Source organism: Antrostomus carolinensis, unplaced genomic scaffold (assembly GCF_000700745.2).
Source record: "Antrostomus carolinensis isolate BGI_N321 unplaced genomic scaffold, ASM70074v2 scaffold32278, whole genome shotgun sequence".
NCBI classification, from domain to species: domain Eukaryota; kingdom Metazoa; phylum Chordata; class Aves; order Caprimulgiformes; family Caprimulgidae; genus Antrostomus; species Antrostomus carolinensis.
The window spans coordinates 1-5,333 of NW_010331418.1; positions in this window are offsets into that span (position 1 = coordinate 1).

The following is a 5,333-nucleotide window of genomic DNA, read 5'->3' on the forward strand; positions in this document are numbered from 1 at the left end:
GGGCTGGGCTGGGCAGCGGCGGCACCTGCGCTGGAGAGCGGGTCCCCAGAGCGGGCAGGAGGGCGCCTGCATGGTGGGGAGGGAGAAGGGGGCTGTGGATCGGCCGTGGGTGGTTGACCCGGCGCTGGGGGAACCTTCGGATGAGAAACAGTAGGTAGAAGAAGTGGGGAATGCGCATGGGATGGTGCAATGTGTGATGCCTTTACGGGGATGTTTACACCTGCAGGAGTTTCGCACGAGGATCAGGTTAAAGATTCATATTTCGCTTATAACCATGCACTGCAAAAATGAATTTAAAATTTGCTGGCTCTGGTACTGTGATATTCTCCACATCACCATTAGCATCAACTCATTGATCCAAAGGTCTCTCCTTACAGCTAGGCACTCGAGGCTATCGGCTCCTACAGTAACAGGAGCTTCCACCGTGCTTCAGGTGCAAAAGCATCTCTCCATATTGATTATATTCCCCATAAGGTTGCTGGAATCCAACCTTTAGCTGCTTTTATAGATGAGTAGGAAATGGCCATCAGCTAAACAGCTGTTGTCTTTAAACACTGCTGATTGCCACTGTCATTGATTATCGGAACAGAAGCATTAGCGGAGCTGTTGCATATGAACCAGACAGGTTTCAGCAGCTGCAGGGGGAGAGCTGCACCTGCTGAGTCTTGGTTTGGCTTTTTTTGTTTTTCTGGAAAGACTTTTCCGTCTATCCTTTGGATTCATTGTTAAGAGACATAGGGAGGTGACACCATTCATCCAGTACTGACTCGTCTTCAACAGATTATACTAATTTTGAAAGAGAATGCTAACGCTGTTGGGAAAACAGTTGTCAGTACTCCCCCACAATGGACTTAAGGATTCAAAGCACAAGCAAGTTAATAATTGACACATCATGGAGCAAGTTCGTCATTACTTACAGGTCAAGCTAAGCCCTGCTTAGTTCCAGGAGTTATCCCTTAAGTTAAAAGGAGCAGAGGAGCTCGGCTCTGGAGTGGTGCCATATTTCTATATCTTGAGTGTGTTTTCTGATATTTGTATTTTAAGCGTGCAGTGAGTGTTGTGATTTCTCAGAGATGGTGTTTTAAGAAACACTAGATGGAAATTTCCTTTCCCCCTCCCCCCGACCAAGGCTGCATGACACTTTCATTCTGTAAAATGATGTCAGATGCAGTGAGGATGAGGCTGTTGGGCCCATATGTTAACATATGCCGAGTGTTTCCTTGCAGAAAGTTTGGCTACAGTGTAAAGACTGAAAATGCAGAATAATTTTTTTAAAAAAAACAAAAGCAACAGGATCTCTGTAGAATTCCCCTTCTGTGGTGTACACAATGAAATACAGTGTCAGTTTTTAGGCTAATTAATACTCTTGATAAATTGTATGTTTTCATCTAGTGCTCTTTCAGATTTTTCATTAGTACATTTTAACTCTTAGCAGGGACTGCCTTCTAAACTAAAAACTACTTAAAAATAATTAGATGGTGTAAGGAAAAGTGTGCTGGTTACTGTATCTTATTTAATTCCTAACCAAAAGGATGAAGTCCTATTTGCCCTATTAATTCCTAGCTTATAAATTGCAAATTAAAAAGCCACTTATCCCACATAGGTATAAATCACAGTGGGTTCTCAGGTTGCCCATGGCACAAAACTACTACTTAAAAAGAAAAATACCTTGTGTGATTGTATTAGAACACATTTTCAAATTGAAAATATGAACACAAATAACATTTTCATGGATTTTAATGATAATAAATAATGGATGTATTTTATTAAATAGCGCATTCAAACTTCTGTATGTACAAACCTATCACAAATAACAGGATCGTACTCTCCTGTGGCAGCACTTGCACAAGCTGCCTGCTTTCAGACTTCCTAACAAAGTAAAAACATTGCAAGAGATTTTAAATCTGCGCAATAGGAAGTGGTATTGATTTAACAAGACCAAGAGTCATGAGATCCTGTCGTTTGCGTGTACTGAGAGCAACTGAAATCACCTGGAGACATCATCTTGGATTCAAGCTAGTTTGTTTTTTACTAAGGGCATCCTTGGTGTGATTACTCAGAGATTTCATACAATTCCTCAGTCCTCGGGCTCTATAGCTCTCTCCTCTCTTTATCTCCCCCCAGCAAAGCACGCACAGTCGCTAACGTCTGACTTGTTAAATTGTAGCTTGACCTCTTTTGTTCATGCGTGCAGTCTGCTTAATTCAGGTGGGATAACCATTGTGTGTCTAAGGTGAAGAGGATTCTAAGGGCAAGACAGAATTTATACATGCTTTTGGAAAACAGACCACGTGTATGTTTAGTGTCAAAGCTTCTGACTTCATTAGTAGGTGAATCAGACTTCAAACATGCCTGGAGCTTTAGTTATGCTGCAGAGTGGTTATTTAGTTCACTTTAAAAAGTGGTTTTGCCATCTCCATCTTTTAGAACAGGGATATGGGATGAACAGAAATATCACAGATGTCACAAATTAGAAACAAACCCTCTCTTTTATTGAATTTTATACTGTTACACAATCAAAAAGAAATACAGTCACAAGTATGTCAAAATGTTTCAAGAGAAATATCAATTGCAATACGTTGTACTTGGTTCCAAAAAAAGAATTCCATTAAAATATACCACTTCTTCATGAGAGAATACTGCTATTATTCACAAAACCTACCATATTGTATAAATCCAGTAGCAAACTCTTAACTTTTTGGTAACTTGGCAAGCCTTGCTCAAGGTAAACAGGGAAGCAGAAGGAAAATGACAACTCATTTCTAGAATTTGCATCAAAAATCACAGTTCTCCAGCATGGAGCTTTCCAGGGAGCCAAGTGACTAATTGCTAATGATATTTTTAATGAAAGCTGGATACCTAACTCCCATGAATTCCTATGAAAATGATCTTCCTACAAAGTACCCTAGGCCTGTGAAATGTTTATTTTTACGCTGGACAATGACAGTTGGAATAACGTGCGCAAGTGCAGTGACATTTGCGTGAGATCTGTGTTGTGTTCAGGAGCAGCTAATGGGAGGGGATGGAGCAGATGGCTGACCTGGGGCACGTCCAGCCACAGCCTGGTTCACAGCAGAGCAGGCAGCACTCAGGACTTCCACAGCACTGTTCATCAAAAGAAACTGTTCATTCAGCACTGTGACAGCGGAGAAAGCTTGCCAACACTTATTGGTGAAACAGCTCACATTTCTGCCTTTGGCTACCATTGTTTTGCTCTTTTAATTAAACAGCTCCTTAAATAATGAAAAATTACTACTAAATATGTAGTAGTTTAACCTGTAATTACCAGATATTTTTGATCCTACAGTTATATTTCACTGGAAGCAGAGTTTATAAATTAATCCAAAATAAGCTTTGAAGTCTTTAAATTGTCACCAGTGTTAATTGTTCTTTCTGGTCTTAATCTACAATTCTTTAATTCAATAATTATCACAGAATGGTTTGGGTTGGAAGGGACCTTAAAGCTCATCCAGTTCCAACCCCCCTGCCATCAGCAGGGACACCTTCCACTAGACCAGGTTGCTCAAAGCCTCATCCAGCCTGGCCTTAAACACCTCCAGGGAGGAGCAGCCACAGCTTCTCTGGGCAACCTGTTTCCTGTTACTTCAGGAGAGTTTAATGTTTGTACACAGACACACAGGAGAGGAAATTTATAGTAAATTGTTTCCATTTCAGCCAAAGTTTTTGAAGGCTCAAGGCCTATCTCACCACAGGAGGGGAAGGTATGTTAGAAAGGTGTACTTTGGCCTCCAGGCTACCTTAATTCACTCAGTACATTACACCTAAAATCAAGTTACTGGACAGCAGACTTGAGTGACTTCTAGGGAGTGACAGCTGTAGTTAATTACAACTACTTTTAGGTAAAGGCGTGAATTACGTCATCACAAACACAAGTTTAAAAATTCCTTTGCCTTTTAACAAAATCATCTCTGTTGTTGATAAAGACATCAATTGGAATCCAGCTGTAAAAATAACAATCATGCTATGCCATGAAGAAGGCATGGCCCAAGTGCTGCTGTAGTCACAATAACCTTCTGGAAACAAACTTGGTTATTCTCAGTATATCATTTCCACATAATCTAGCATGTTTCATATGCAGAAGGAAACACTGTATCTACCGACAGTTTCATCTTTATTACTTGTGAAGAATAAATGCTCTAATGTAGCACCTCACTATTTTAAATGTAGCAAGTCAGCAAAGAAGTTACTCAAAATCACTAAGAAAACATTTAGAAATGAACCTATTCTAGAAGCTTGTTCTCCAAAGTAGGTTTAGAATCAGACTGTACATTCCTAGAGCATACACACACCAAAAAAAGGCAGTAAAAAAAGCAACCAGGAAGTGTACTTGTAGATTCTGAAAACCTGTATCTGCATTTAGCAAAGCCCTTACAGGGCCAGAGCAATTACTGTTACTTTTCTGTGCTTTCTTTCCTAGGGGGATTGGTGGGTTTTTCTCTGGAGTAAACAAATACAGCTACTGCAGTCATTCCATTAATTGCTTGTTTCAGTCGCTTTTACCAGGACAGTAAACAAAATGTTATGATGTATAATAAATGATGTGAGATTTGCAAAGATTCTTAGATAAAACATGGCTTATTTAAATCCACAGCTGCTATCAGTAAGACCAGAGGTGATTCTAGCAGGTTCATGACCATAAATCATGTGGGTCACTTCAGTTTTCCTTCTCTTTTTAACACTGATTTTTCTCCATGGAAATTTACTGGCTTCTTAAACTAAAGTACACTGAAGAGGAACTGACAGATCCAAAGGGGTCAGGCTCCTCCAAAATATGATCAAGAAAGTAGCAAAACATCAGGCAAGATGGTATGAAGTTTCTCTTGGGAGACTGATATGGAATATCTTACTGGCATATCCAACTGTCAGTTCTGGGTTTTACCAACTACTACACTTTTCTTCTCCCAACTCCCTCCTTTCAGTTCTCTGCTCTTGCAAACTACCCAAGCAGGGTGTCCTTGTAGTTATCAACATTTCTTCTCATAACAATCTGCAACCAAAACACAGTGCTTTCTAGATACTAAGAAAGTTAACCCTATCCTAGCAAAAACAACAGGACAGAGATGAAAAGGAATAATCCACCAGGCCAGCTCAAAGCTTGCCAGGGCCCTAAGAAAAGCAGAACTCGCTTGTACCTTTCACATGTCTGCAAGACTCTCCTCACTATCTCACAAAGCATCAGTCAGTCAATCCACATAGAGCTGAGCACAAGGGATGCCCCTAACAGCTGGTGCTCTCCCTAAGCCTTCAGCAACTTCACTATTAAACCTTTTAACTGCTGGCAGAGAAAGATACCACAGAAAATGTCATCCAAG